The 15,482-nt window shown below is 34.8% G+C and overlaps 1 long non-coding RNA gene across 1 annotated transcript; it reads left to right on the top strand.

Moving 5' to 3' along the window:
* Positions 1-1,156: 1,156 nt before the first annotated feature.
* LOC122309106 lies at positions 1,157-2,609 on the top strand. Its single transcript, XR_006242343.1, has 2 exons — positions 1,157-1,849; positions 2,007-2,609. It is a non-coding gene; the product is annotated as an uncharacterized LOC122309106 (long non-coding RNA).
* The last annotated feature ends 12,873 nt before the right edge of the window (positions 2,610-15,482 follow it).

Raw genomic sequence — 15,482 nt, 5'->3', positions numbered from 1 at the left:
TAGTTACTTAACACTTTCTAAACAAGAGTACTAAAGTAAAGGGTAGATACTCATATAGTTGTTATTATCCCGTTCAATTATTTAAATGGACTTATTATTATTTTTGTGGATTAAACCTAATTTTGACAGAAGCCAACCTTAGTTTTTAAATACAGTTTTATATGTTTACATTATTGAGCAAAGAATAATAAAATAAATATATTAAAAATATGTATGAAACATATTCTTCCATTTAAATTATTTGTAATGGTATTGTCTTTCATTCCGCTCCCAGGCACCTCTCTTCTTGTCTCCACTTTGTTGAAGTAGGAAAGTACAATATATATATATTTTGAATGTGATTGCTAAAAATGGATGGATATATATATATATATTGAAATTTAACGATTGGAAATTTGAAAACAGGATTAATAGAAAGGAAAAAAAAAGAAGATAATTTTTGAAAAGAAAGAAATGAGAATATTTATAAAATCAAACTATTTTCTTCGAAATTTTCAAATACTATCAGAGTCAAAACCGATTAAAAGTTCAAATCCAAAATTCCAAATGCAGCACAAAAACGCTTATCATGATTTATTGTGGCTAGGGTGAGTGTATGATATGCGCCTTGTGAGACTCTCGGTTTAATTATGGTGAGCTTTCTGTAATATTGCATGATTTAGGCCTATATATGGCCCATACCCCACCCCTATAATATATAGGAATGTTTCCTACCGCTAACAATATTTATCTTTTGTTTGTCAACCAGGAATCCTTGGAATACCATTTTGGGTTTACAATGGTGAGGTTAATTTTTATCTCAAATAAAATTGATCACAATAAAAAGCTTGGATGAATTGTTGTGATGATGAATTGATTTTAGTCGATAATTCCAACTGCTAACTTTTATTCTTTTCTTTGGCGAACCAGCTTTTCGTGGCATACTGGGTCATTTATACAGCGGTATGGTTAATTTCTCTCTCCAAAAGTTGCTGGAATGAGTTGTATTAAGTAGGACATTCTATGTAAAATCTATTACTATATATAAAAGCCAAGTTGGGGTTTTCCAACGTGTCATTCATTCCGTGCCCTTCGGTTTTAGAACATGCATTTTTGGTTTTAAACCATTTCACCAATCATCGAGATGGCTTCCGCCCGAAACAGCTTTTAAATTTCTTGCACTTTCAAACTCTTCTCCCTCTATATAATCCTTAAAATCTCCTCGGAAACCTACGCATATTCATAGGAAGACAATCTTACGTAAACACGACATGCAAGCACAGGGATCGACGCTACCAACGAAGTCTCCTTCTCCGTCCAATTCTCCAGCGACTTGACCGACCAATTGTCTGCCGTTTCATCTCCAACTTCAAAGTCCCCCGAAGAGCGTCGTTTGCAACGCGCGTTTGTATACAAAAATCTGTATATAAACTCAACGATCAAAAGGTTTCAGAATTCACAAAGAGAATTGAAACGAGTCTGTCAACTCTAATGACAAAACCAAACCCTGGGAAAATTTCATCTCCTATTCCACCCGTTCTTCCCCTCCAAAAATTGGTTGTATGGCAATGAGCCCAAGGAGATTCACCCGCTTGAAGTCGTACTAGCCAGCCCTGACCGCCACATGGTGGGCCAGATTCCCTCCGGCACTCTCTCCGGCAAGGAAACAATGCCCAAGATCAGAGTTGGCAGTTAGATCGTGGCTGTCCATTTCGTCGATGAATCTCAACGCGTCGGACCCGTCTTCATACTGGCACGGAAACCTCTGCTGTGGAAGAGTGCCGAAGTGTGTGGAAGGTGCTTGCCATTCAATCAGAGTGTCTAAGTGTCTAAGAGAGACAACGTCGTTCTCATTCAATTAGAGTACAAGGTGCTTAACACAATTTGGATATATATTATGAAATATTATGAAATATTATGAAAATATTATAATTTCCAGAAAATACAATTTGCTTAACACATTCTATATTATGAAACATTCAAGGATTCACCGTCGTTTTTGCTCTGTTTTTGTGAGTGCAAAACAGGGGCTAGAAATATGGCTGTTGGGGGTGGTTTCTATGGTGTTTGGCATTGGGTGCTGGCTGGGCTTTGGTGGATTGCTTTTCCTGAGGTGGTTCGAAAATGCGGCTGTGTGGCGAGGAGCCCCTGCGTGCGGACTGGGCATGGGGGAGGCCACGACGTGAGATTCGATTTAAAATTGTGTTGTGGTAATTGCATGTTGCATCGACCTGAGCTGTCTCATGTTATTTATCCATTTAATTGCATGCATTGTGTAGACCGTTCAGGGGCTAAAATTCCATTGCTTTGGGAGCAAACTGTTGATTTTAGATATATATAACCCTAAGTTTGAAATCGTGAATGATCTTGATCAGGATAAAGCAGTGAGTGTTGAAGTTTCTTTGTTCATTGATGGCATGTAATTTTTTTATCATAATTCAAATGCTAGATCTACTTGCTTTTGAATATCTTATATATGTGCAGCCTCGAGTAATAGAGGGTCGAGCAGCATTTTCTGGATTTGAGGTAAAAAAAAAAGGAGGCTGTACATGACGTTCGCAAAAATAGGTACAGATCATTTTGTTCGATGCATGATTGCATGTTGTCTAATTTTTGACAATTACTGATCATTGCATCTTTTTCATACTACTTATAATTGAAAGCTACGTTTAAAAAAAAAAGGGTGCAAAACTGAAAGCCTAACATAAACCACATGAGTACGTCCTCATTTATCTATCGATCTGTATGTATGCATGTATATAATGTGTGCGAGGGTTTGTTTATGCATAGCTAGGAACGTGCGTGGGCTATTTTATTAAGCTATACGAGCCTATGTATATAGTTCCTAGCTATAATACCGAATGCTTTTCTTATTGAATGTATAGTCACAAAGAGAATTCTTCCCTCCGGTATTGAATGTATATAAACATACACATTTATTCGAGCCTTGGAAAATCTGTATAAAAACATTTATTTGTGAAATCTGTATATAAACAGTTGAAACAGTTGGATCTTTCAATTGAAATCTATTTTACATTGTTTAATATATATATATATATATTACATTTTTAATATTATAAATTGATTATGAAATATTTATTAGTAAAGTGAACTCTTTTACATATTCATTTTCTATTTTATATATATTTGATATACAATTTTTTTAATAGTTGTGAAAGGGATCATGTATAAAATACTATTTAAAATTATAAAATTCAGTAGAAATAACGATCTGCACATTGCGCAGGTTATAGGCTCATATTTAATTAAATGGATGAAGTGTAGAGCCAAGATTCAAGATTAAGATTTCTATTTTACTACCATACAAAATCATCAATTGTTCCAAAAGTTGAAATTAATAGTTAGAGTTAAATTTAATCATTTATATTTGTCTTAACTGCCACAAGAGTTAGGCTTTGTTTCAAAAGTAGATTGTTTGTTACGCTAATTATTGGCCATATAAGAAATTATTTAAAGTACCTTAATTTTCTTTTATTTTTCATGGATTTTAATTTATGTATATACTTCCTTTTTTCATTTTTACTATTTTAGCTATTGCAGGTAAAGTAGTAAGGTAGACAGACTGCGATACGATCATCTAGCTCTGTTTTTTTTTTATTTTTTTTTTCTCTCTCTCTGTTAATGGTTCAAACCAGTCACTACTAGAAACCATGCTTCACTAATCAAGAGATCAGACACATAAAATTAAGAGAGAAATTTTTCTATTTTCTGATGCCTCTTAATTAGCATAAGGGGCTCCCCAATCCCCACTCTATAAAATTTACGAAGGAGCAAGAGCAACACCATATATACGGCATGCAGTGACAGTCAAAAATCAACTGAATTCTTTACCTGATCATTCAATATTGGTCTGTGATCGATGCATCAAATTATTAATCAGTAGTTTCAGCACTTAGACAAGATGAAACTTGAAGGACAGTAACTTGAAAGATATAATATTTTGGTTTTGATAAAATGCTGAGTTTTAATTATTGTGACTTTTCAAATGTTGATGATGTCATTCTAATTTTCTTCTGCAAATCCGGACGTCGGGTCAATAAACGTATCAGATGTGATTTAAATGGGTTGTATGATAAAGGTCATGAGGTTTCTATTATATAACTGTTAGAATTATTTACACAGTAGACTTCGATCGCAAACTTGTTTATTCCATTTTCTTAGTAATTCATTCATAATCAAGTCAAGTCACTTTCTTGGTTATTGACCTTGGTAATTAACATCCTAATACCACTAATGATCATTATTATTGACCTTGGTAAGAAGCTATATATGATCTCTGCCTTTCATCTTCTTCGTTTTCTATTAATTCCCCTTTTAGAAGATATACACACAAGAAGAAGATGGATAATATTAATGAAATTTTACAAATATAATAGTTATCTAGCTTACTTAATTAGTAGAATTTTGAAAGTAGCACAACGTACAACATATTTTTTTTAACCATTGGAAATTTGGATCAAAGGATTCAATATGTTAGTGCAATGCATGTTATTGATTTTTGCGTTTAAGCATCCAAGCGTACTCTTATATATGAACAACTTCTCAATAAATACATTTCTATTCACATGAAGGAGACATTGATCCTTCTAAACTATGAGAAGATGCATGATGATATTATGCTAGGAGTAGTAGCTTGTGGTATTGAATATCTAGGAGGCTGTGAAATTCATCATGCGTACCTTTTCTTTTGATGAAATTTACCAGGAAAAATAACAACTACTTTGCTTAAGTACTAGAACTTTTAACGATTATTAGATACTTTTTCTTACAATCTATTTAATTTGGTGATGCTTTTTCATAGGACTATGCCATGGAGCAAAAGTTATAATGGGGACTCCATTTGTGCTTGCATTCTTAATATATAAATGGTGCAGGAGACATTTATCACCATTTGACATTATTGAAATTTTTTTACAAAATAACAATAATCTCATGCCAATAAGGTATTCATACTCATAAATTAGGAAAATGGCCAAAAATTTTAAGGATAAACTAGGTGAAGGTGGCTATGGCACTGTCTTTAAGGGAACACTTTGAAGTGGCAGACTTGTAGCTATAAAGATGTTAGGTAAATCCAAAGCTAATGGACAAGAATTTATCAGTGAAGTTGCAACAATTGGAAGGATTCATCATATTAAAGTAGTGCAACTAATTGGCTTTTGTGTTGAGGGATCAAAAAGTGCTCTTATATATGAGTTCATGCCCGATGGATCTCTCAATAAATACATTTTTTCACAAGAAGGAAGTATTCTTCTAAACTACAAGAAAATGCATGATATTGCTTTGGGAGTAGCTCATGGTATTGACTATTTGCTTCAAGGATGTCAAATGCAGGTTTTGTATTTTGATATCAAGCCTCACGAATAAAATCATTACTAAAAATAAACATTACCATAAAAGAAAATTAATAAACAAATGAAAGAATTCACTAAAAGTGACGATTTGGAAGGAAAAATAGTTGATTTTGGGGTCAACAAGGGGCCCTACAGGAAAAGAGTGGTGGCCATGACATTCGCATCTAAGAGATCTTTCTGGATTGGGGTCATATGCACAATTCTGACACCTGTAACCAAAGTTATGGTTAAAATACCGAGATCACCACTTCTCCTAGCCTAATCGAGGAATAAGTCTTCTCACCCAACTAAGGAATAAATCATTCCTCACCCAAATTTCACAAATACCGCTTCTTGCCCAAATCCTAAGAATACTCATCTCTTCCCACAAGTTTTGTGCTGGTCTACCTTTTTGAAATAGTTTTGTGCTTTAACGTCACATCTATTAGTTAAGCCTTATGTTCCTAGTTTGAAGGAAAGGTTTTCTCACAATAATGTTCCTAGTTTTCCCATTGTAGAAGGCAATTTCAGTTCTTTCTCAAGATGATCTTACAGTGAGTGCTTATTTCACTAAGTTTAAGGCTTATTGGGATGAACTCTTAAATTACAGAGCCTTGCTAAATTGCACTTGTCATGCCTAGAAGACTGTTGTTGATTATTAACAACAAGAGTCTATAATGCAGTTTCTAATATGACTAAATGAATCCTTTTCACACGTAAGGGGTCGAATATTTCTTATTGATCCATTGCCACGAATAAATAAAGTCTTGGTGCTTCAAGAAGAAAAACAAAGGGAATTTCTTTTATTTTGTCTCCAAATTTTGAATCAGCAGCTCTACTAACAAAATCTTTTACTCCTAAGAAAGGTAGTAAATCTTCAAGAAGAGATAGGCCTTTATGTACTCACTGTGGTGTAGCAGGACACACAAAAGATAAATGTTACAAGCTACATGGCTATCTACTTGGTTTTTGACTAAACAAACCAAGGTATACAACTCAATATCAAGTGTTTGCACAATCATATCAGAATATGCCGCAATTTCCTATTTTGAAGGAGCAGTGTCAGCGGCTTTTGCGCTTCTTACAACAATATTCTTTTCCTGAGGTTTCATCATCTAACCCCTTTGTAAGTGCTATTGATGTTCCTTCCCATGAATCTTTCAAGCAATCTTTCATTTATGTCATATCTTGATGTTCACTCTGTTTTCTCTAACACATCAGTCCATTTCTTTTTCCAAATTTCATGTCACTTTGTGGATAATTACATCATCTGTTAAGTCTACCGTCAAACTACCAAATGGTAATCTTGTCTCTGTTACTCATAAAGGTGTCATGCAATTGTCTAGCTCTTTGGTTCTTACAATCATTTTCTTTCAATATTTTATCAACTAGTCAATTGACTCATTCACTCAATTTCTGTCTCATTTTCCTTCCCGAATATTGCTTCATTCAGGACTTGTCCTCATGGAAGATGATTGGATTGGGTGGAAAAAGCAAATGACTTTATTACCTACCGTAAGAGCCTTTCTCCAAACCATCTCATAATACTTCATTGTCTACTTTAGTGTCTATTTCACATTGTAATTTTCCTTGTATTCCTTTGTCTACTTCTCATTTGTTGCATTCTAGACTTGGTCACTTATATACTCCTAGATTGCAACTATTACATAAGTCTGTACCTACAATTACAGTTACTGATGATTTCCATTGTTTAGTTTGTCCATTATCCAAATAGTACAAATTACATTTTCCTCATAGTTATTCTTTTTCTACTAATATTTTTGCTCCAATTCATTATGATATTTGGGGTCCTCTTTCCACCACTTCCCTTAATGGTTCACAATATCTCCTAACCATTGTAGACAACTTTTCCAAATTTACTTGGGTTAACTCTTGAAGTGCAACTCTGACACTAGGAATATTCTTTGCTCTTTTCTTAATCTTGTTGAGATTCAATTCAATAGCATATCCAGATCATTCAGATTGATAATGGACCAGAATATGTTATGTTTCATGTCTATTCTGCTCATGGTATCATTCATCAAAAGAGTTGTGTAGCCACTCTACAACAAAATGGTGTAAAGAGAAAACACCAACATCTTCTAATCGTGGCTAGAGCTCTTCTTTTTCAAGCTCACTTGCCCTCAAAATTTTGGGATGATTGTGTCTTACATGCTGCTTACTTAATAAAATTAAATTCCCACTCTCATTCTCTCTAACAAATCTCCACATGAACTCCTATTTTATGTTTCTCCTAGTTACGCTCCCTTGCATATCTTTGGTTGTTTGTGCTATGCCACTACCATTTCTCATTCTTGTTCCAAGTTTGATCCAAGAGCTCAACCTTGTGTTTTTCTTGGATATCCTTGTGGTGTCAAAGCTTACAAACTTTATGATTTGTCTTCTCATACAATCTTTCTTTCTTGGGATGTTATCTTTCATGAGAATATTTTTCCTTTTTCTTCTTCAGCTTTGCTTCCTTCTTCTTCTTCACCTGTCTTCTCCTATTTTTGATGCTTGTGATATCCCCTTTTTACGTGTATTTTTATTGAATGATTTTTTAAAAAATTATTATAACTAGTGGTTTCTTGTTTTAAATTAAATGTGATTTTTGCGGTATTATTTTATGATTTTTAAATTGTGAAATTATTTTAATATGTTTTCTTGTTATTTAGTATTGTTCTGTATTTAAATTATTTAAATTAGTTTATTTTTGGGCTTTAAAATTATTGTATTTTTAGATTTTATTATTTTGTTTTATTTAATCACTGTGTTTGAATTATTTTATTTAACTTGTTGTTTTGAAAATAATTTTCGTTAAATCATTTTAGTGACCCAAGTTGTAAGGATTGGACCTCATTTCTTTCCCCCACCTTTTTCCTTTTTCTCTTTTCTTTTTCCTTTTTCATTTTCTTTCCTTCTCCTTTTTCTTTTCCTCTCATTTTTCCCCTCTGCTCTTCCTCTCTCCTGCGCACGACCCAGCACCCTCTCCCTCTATCCATTTTCTTCCCCTCACCTAGCACCACTGCTTGTGCCACCGTGACCTAAACCACCCCCACTGTTCGATTCCCCACTGGTCGGTACACCTACCCACCAATTTCTAGCCCCTCCCGAAGCTGCCGATAGTCACCACAAGCCCCTCCAAGCCACGGCGTTCATTTGCTCTAGCACCGCCGTCGCTCCACCTCCAACAACCATTTCTTCACCACTTCATCACCAGCCTCTTACCAACCTAACCCACCCATTTCGAGCTCCGATCCATCACCGGAGCAACCACCACGAGCTAAAATCTGATTGGGCTATTTTTGGCCTTCTACTGCCCTTTGTGCCACCACTCATGGCCAACCCCTACTTCCATTAGCTTCACCAACACCACTAAGCCCTACCCTAACCTTCCCTAATCTTCGTTTGTCCCCATTCAAAAGTGGATATTTTGTGACACACGGCCATAGTGCATTTTGCATGGTGATATTGCCTTTATGCTGCCTTTTGCAGCTCATTGATCATTGGATGTTATTTTATAGCACTGTAAGTATTTTTCAAATGACTTTTAAGATTTAAATATATTTTTACTTTAACAATAATTGTGATTTGGTTGGTTGTGCTGGACTGAGTCCAATAAGTTGGGGGTCGAGGGCATCACAGATGGTATCAGAGCAGTTCAGCTCTGGGTAAAACCATATGTCCCGTAGTTGCAGTACCAGAAAGTATTAAAGTCATGATTTGAAATTATTTTGTTTGAAGTATGCTATTTGAATTTCTTTTATTTAATTTGATTCGATTTTATTTGATTTGAAATTATTTTTAGTTAATTTGAATTTATTTATTAATTTGATTTTTATTTTATTTGAATTGAAAGTATGTTATTTTTTTTGTTTTATTTATTTCATTGTATGTTATTTTATTTTATTGGTTTTATTATATTTTATTTTTTGTTCTCTTGTTTTATTTAGTTTGTTTTGTTTTGCCCAGAGTTGAAAGTGGATTAAGGGATTAATTTGAATTTATTTATTAATCTGATTTTTATTTTATTTGAATTGAAAGTATGTTATTTTTTTTGTTTTATTTATTTCATTGTATGTTATTTTATTTTATTTGTTTTATTATATTTTATTTTTTGTTCTCTTGTTTTATTTAGTTTGTTTTGTTTTGCCCAAAGTTGAAAGTGGATTAAGGGATTACACTATGGCAGGAAGATGGTACTATCAAGAATATCATTGTTAGGCTTGAACATTTAGTGTAGTAGAACTGAACTATTAGTGATGTGGTTTACTTTTATAATATTGAGGCTTGAAGGGAATGGCATGGTCTGGGTGATCTGTTTAGGGAGTAGAATAATTAAGGTCTTAGGTTTCATGAAGTTTATGAAATGGTCTATGTAGTAGAATGTTGTAAGTTCAACGAAATACAATAATAGATTTGTGAGAATTGCACCAAAAGTTTAAGATTTTGCAGGCTTAGGAAATGATTTGTTATTATTTAATGTTTTAGATTTTTAAAGTTTCAGGAGTCGATTGTTTTGTTATCGGAAATAAGTTCATCAATCTAACAAATTTTGGAAAATGAATTTTGCAAATTTAAGGTTTTAGGATTGCAAATTTGAAGAACTGATTTATAATAGATTTGAGTTTTTAGTTCCGTAGGTTTGGCGTGCTAGCTTGATTTATTTTGGAGATTGATTAGGCTGTAACCATTAAAATGAGATTGATCATGGTTGAATGATAGATATAGGAATTTTCAAGGAGAATATTTCCTTGGGGATTGGAAGTATTGATTTAGTTGTGTAATTCTCTGAGAATTAAAGATTTGGATCGAATTCGGAAAAATAATTGTTATAGCTTGAGGTTATAGTGACAAGTTTTAGGATTGATCCATATCAAGTTTGAGGACAATAGATGGTGTGGATTTAGGAAATGATTCTTGTTGGTTTTGAAAGTGGTAAGCAAAGATGGTGGTAGAGTCCGCTTGTGATTCCCGCCTACGGTGCACTCGTAGGGATGGTGGTAAGCATGGACAGTGGTAGAGTCTCGCCTATGATTCCCGCCTACAGTGCTCTAATGGTTGGTTATAGGGTCATTTTCTAGGAAAATGGTGGTTATTTTAATGGATTGGATTTTTGGACCAAAATGAAATTTTAGCGTGCATGGAAAATTGGTTATTTTTGGAAATGGTGATTTTCGTGTTTCATGCATATGCCATCACGTTCATGCATATTGTTGTTGCGTTAATGTATTTTTATCTTGTGGTTTGTTTGATTTATTACTTACATGTTGTACCATTTCTTGGTGCAATAGATTTTGTTGCAAATGAGGATGCAGAGCCTGAAGATGCGGCTCCGCTAGAGAAGTGATCAGGGATCACTTTCTCGGAGGATGGGATTTGTGTCTTGCTTTGGTTATTATATTTTGGTTTAATATTGTTTATATTGGATATATGTATAACTTTTAAAGCTTTTTATTTTGGAATTTGTATTTAAACAAAATTCTAGTACTTAGTTGACTGACCTTAATTATTCCGTTGCGTTCTTTATTGTACATGTATTGTATATACAAACACTTAATACGTGGCAATGAGATGTGTGACCCGTTTCGTCAACATCTCAAACGCCTCGATTTCTAAATTTTCGTACGTGGGGGTCAGGGGCATCACAATGCTCCTATTCCTCTTTCTTGTGATGTTATTGCTACTGCTTGATCAGACATGCAACAAGAAGACTGATTGATCAAACATAACACATGATGAATTCATCAATTCGTATAAATATATATTTATACGTTTAAGTGATCAACCTCTAGTTTATTTTTTGAGTTTTTAAAATAGTTTTGGGATTCAAATTAGTTTTTAACAGACGATAATAAATACGGTAAACTATAGCAAGATACTTGCTACCTTCTTCCATGTCGTATCCAAGTTTCCAAATATTTAAAGTCAAAGCTTTAAAAATATTGAGATCATTCAAAACAAGAGTCAAATTAGGGAAACAATCAAAATGAATAGGACCACCAAATAAGGATGACTAAATCATTCCGAGTATGCTAGTCTAAAAAAATTTTTGAATGTGGTATTACGACCCCAAGTTGAGATGAGACATTATCTCGGTAGAACTCATACGGTTAGTCAGAAGTGCAAAATAGTGGGTCACATCACTTGAGCTGTTGTTGGGTGACAATGAGCTCTGACTAGATCGTAATGCTTTTGAGTCGAAGTCATGACCTCTAATGGCGGTGTCCAGAAAGCGTTGTGGTCAAGGATGATGTGCGAAGCCAAGCATCACTCTTGACGACGTCACTGTCACCCATGGTGTGGCAAGAGAGCTAGATTGCATGGATGGTCCATATAGGAGAGATCATGGTGTGCACATTAATAAAATGATTTTTTTAAATAAAAACTAAATTTGTAAGTGTGTAATAATTTACGTGGGGATTTTTTTTATTACTTGAGTTTTGTTATGGGGCATTGGATGATATTGGGTTATGTTTGAATTAATGTGAAATGCAAAAGTATCTTTTTTCCTTGTATTGTTTGCTTAATTTTCATTTCCGTTGCATGCATTTTTTTTAGTGTTAATATTGGCTTCACTTACCTAGATTTTGCGAAATAACTATACAATTTTTAAACATGTGAACACACACTTATTATCACAATATGGAAATTAGGGTGTATGACTTGAATGGCCAACATCCACCCACGTGATCCCTACCGAGGCAGGGGCCAAGGGCATCATATAACATTCCCCCCTGAGTCTTTAATATTGCTAATGTTGACCAAACTTCTTGATCACGAGACACCAGAATCTATGGTTCAAAGGTTTACATGTAAATCGAACAAAGAAGCGCACATTAGTTCAAGGAAACTAGCCTACCAACTTCTCATTTATCACGGGCTCGATCAAAACCTACTGGACAAATCCTAATATACACAGGTCCAATATTAATAGTCTTGCATGCCTATTATCATCCTTATCATATATGCTTTCAAAACTTATCTTAATTCTTCTGAAGTTTCCCCTCATTCCTCGGCTCCACCTCTCTTCTGGAGTTCATCCTTGATCTTTTGAATCTCTCTTGTTAAGAAACATATTGTAGAAAATATTCTCCTTGTCTATTCATTGATTTCACACACGTATATATAAACTTCAATACGATAATGTATACATGGAAAGAAGAATAATTTGTTGTTACAAAGATTGGGTAATGGCCAACTAGCTAAAAGTGTGGGATTGTTGAAATTGTGGAATCTTGCTGTGATGGGGGAATTTTAATTCGATAATACTCCCCCTCAAGTTGGCGCATGGAGATCCGTAATGCCGAACTTATAAGATAGATTATGAAAGAGATCACTACCCAAAGATTTGGTGAAGATGTCGGCGAGTTGCTCGGAAGAGGGTAAGTGAGTGATGGTGAGAAGAGAGTGGATTGGTTGTCGCAATAGAGAGTCATGGGACCTTTGTGTGAGATGTTGAGATCATGAAGAAGTTGTTGCAACCATACCAGCTCATAGGTGATGACAACCATGGCACGGTATTCAGCTTTTGTAGAGGAGCGAGTGACTGTAGTTTGTTTCTTGGTATGCCATGAAATAAGACTAGAGCCAAGAGTGATGAAAAAACCTATGGAACAGCACTTGGTAGTGGGGCAATTGGCCCAATTAGAATCTGGGTAGGCACGAACATGAAGATCATTTGAAGAGGAGAAAAAAATGGCTTGGCCTGGAGTGCCTTTGATGTACCGGAGAACACAAGTGACAACTGTCATTTGAGAAATTTTGGGAGCATGCATGAAGTGGCTAAGGATATTTACGGTAAAGACTATATCAGGTCACGTGATGGTGAGATAAATGAGACGTCCAACTAGCTGTCGGTATGGAGCAAGATCAGGAAGTAAATCACCATTAGTGTCATTAAGTTTCAGGTTCTATTCCATGGCAAAGGGAGCAGGGTGAGAGCGAAGTTGACCAATATCGGCAAGGATATCTAGGGCATATTTTCATTGATTGAGAAAAATGCCGGAAGGTGATCGAGAGACTTCAAGACGAAGGAAATGTTTGAGAGGTCCATGGTTCTTGGTTTTAAAGTGAGTGGAAATAATAGTCTTGAAGAAAATGACTTGAGAGAGATCATTGCTGACAACCAAGATGTTGTCAACATATACCAAGATAATAGTGACACTGGTAGTGGTAAGCAAGGTAAATAGAGAGTGATCTGCCTAAGATTGAACAAACATGCATTAAGAAGAACAGATATTAGTTTAAAAAACTAGTTTTGAGATACTTGCTTAAGGTCATAGAGGGACTTTCAGAGGCGAAAGACGGGTGATAGTGTGGTTGGGACGAGAGGGAATAGGAGAAGTGGGGTTCGCGTCTGCATGTATTGCCAGTGTTGGAGTAGAAGGAATAAGTAAAGATGAAATTTTGGAATGGCTGGGATGTGAAGTGGCGGAGTGCTAGAAAAGAATCTAGTCTTCATGAAAAGTGACATCACGCAAGTAAAAAATTGTGTCAGTGTTAAGGTTATATAATTTGTAAGCCTTACGGTTGCTAGGATAACCAATAAAAATATAGCAAGATGCTCAGGAAGAAAATTTGTTGCGATGAGTAGTAAGGGTCTGAGCATAACAAAGGCAACCAAAAACAGATAGATGGGTGATGCGAATCCGTGGAATTTGCTTGAACCCACAATCAAATTAAAAACTTTCCCATGAAAGCCATGAATCAATTCAAGAGGATCTAGACCTGTTGAAATCTTGTTTCAATAACCTAGATTTGGTGAGAACGCCACAAAGGTTTTGTCTTTGATAAGTTTGTAGTTCAATTAAGAACAAGTAAAGAAAACTAAAAAGTTCTCTGAAATTTTATTCATTGTTTAAACTTGTGTAAAATGTGGATACAAGGTTATTTTTAATCTCTCCATTAAACCCTAGGCCAACTAAGGCTTTCATTAATTAAAAGACATGTGCTGAACATCTTCAAGCCCAAAACATCCCCTATAGTTAATAAAAGGAGTCCACTTAATGAATTAAATATAGAAACATAATATAGGTCCACACACATGTACTTATTGAAATAAAGAGTCTACACTAAACCCTAGGCTATGCTGCCCCCCTTTGTAGCTTGGATCACAAGGATTAAAACTAATTTTTCTTCTTTCAAGTCTACCTTGAATGTTGGGATCTTGCTCGATAAACTTATAAACTTGGTCAAAGTTGATTGCATCAATTCTTATATTGCTTTCTTAATCTTCTTAGCTTTTGACCTTGTGATCTGACCATCTGAAACTTGTAAGGGGTCTTTAAGACTTTGTCTACCATGGTGCCCATCAATGGGTGTATGTGGGTGCAGTATGGAGAAGAATTTGAAACGGAGTTTGATTTTGAAGAGATCGATTAGGTGTTCTATTGATGAGATAAGAAGAAGTAAGAACACACTCTCTCCAAAATTTAGGAGGTAAATATGCCTGAAAATGGAGAGTCCAAGCAACATTTAGGAGGTGCTAATGTTTATGCTTCGTAAGACTATTTTGTTGAGGAGTTACAACACAGGTACGTTCATAAATCATGCCATGAGCATGAAAGTATGTTTGAAGATTTTTTGAAAGAAATTCTTGACCATTATCGGTGCAAATAACCTTAGCCGTGGAGTTGTATTGATTTTTGACAAGAGTGAAGAAATGCATTAAATGACTAAAAGTTTATGATTTAAAACGCATTAAATAAATCCATGTGGTGAGAGAAAAATCTTTAACTGTAGCTCCCTCGAGTCCCTCATATAAAAAGGCAAGATTTATAAACACTGAAAATGGGATGATGACAACATGAGTCACGCACCCCAAACAACAAATATTAAGTGTGTGTACATGTAAAAAATTGTACAACAAATATCGCAGTGAATAAATAAAAGAAGTACCAGAATTTAAAATTTAGATTTACTAAAAATAAAAACCTTTAAAAATGTTATACAATTATTCAGCAAAATATAATACAAAGCCAAAATACACAGATAAAAGAGGAAATAAATCTCGTAGCCAACAAGTGATCCCAGGTCACTCTTCCGGTGGAGCTGAAACCTTAGGCTTAACATTCTCATTTGCATCAAAATTTATGATTCCATAAAATGGGACAATAGGGAAGAATACCACGTGAGATTATGAGTCTT

This window comes from Carya illinoinensis, chromosome 5 (assembly GCF_018687715.1).
Source record: "Carya illinoinensis cultivar Pawnee chromosome 5, C.illinoinensisPawnee_v1, whole genome shotgun sequence".
NCBI lineage: Eukaryota > Viridiplantae > Streptophyta > Magnoliopsida > Fagales > Juglandaceae > Carya > Carya illinoinensis.
This window is presented reverse-complemented; position numbering and strand designations above follow the sequence as displayed.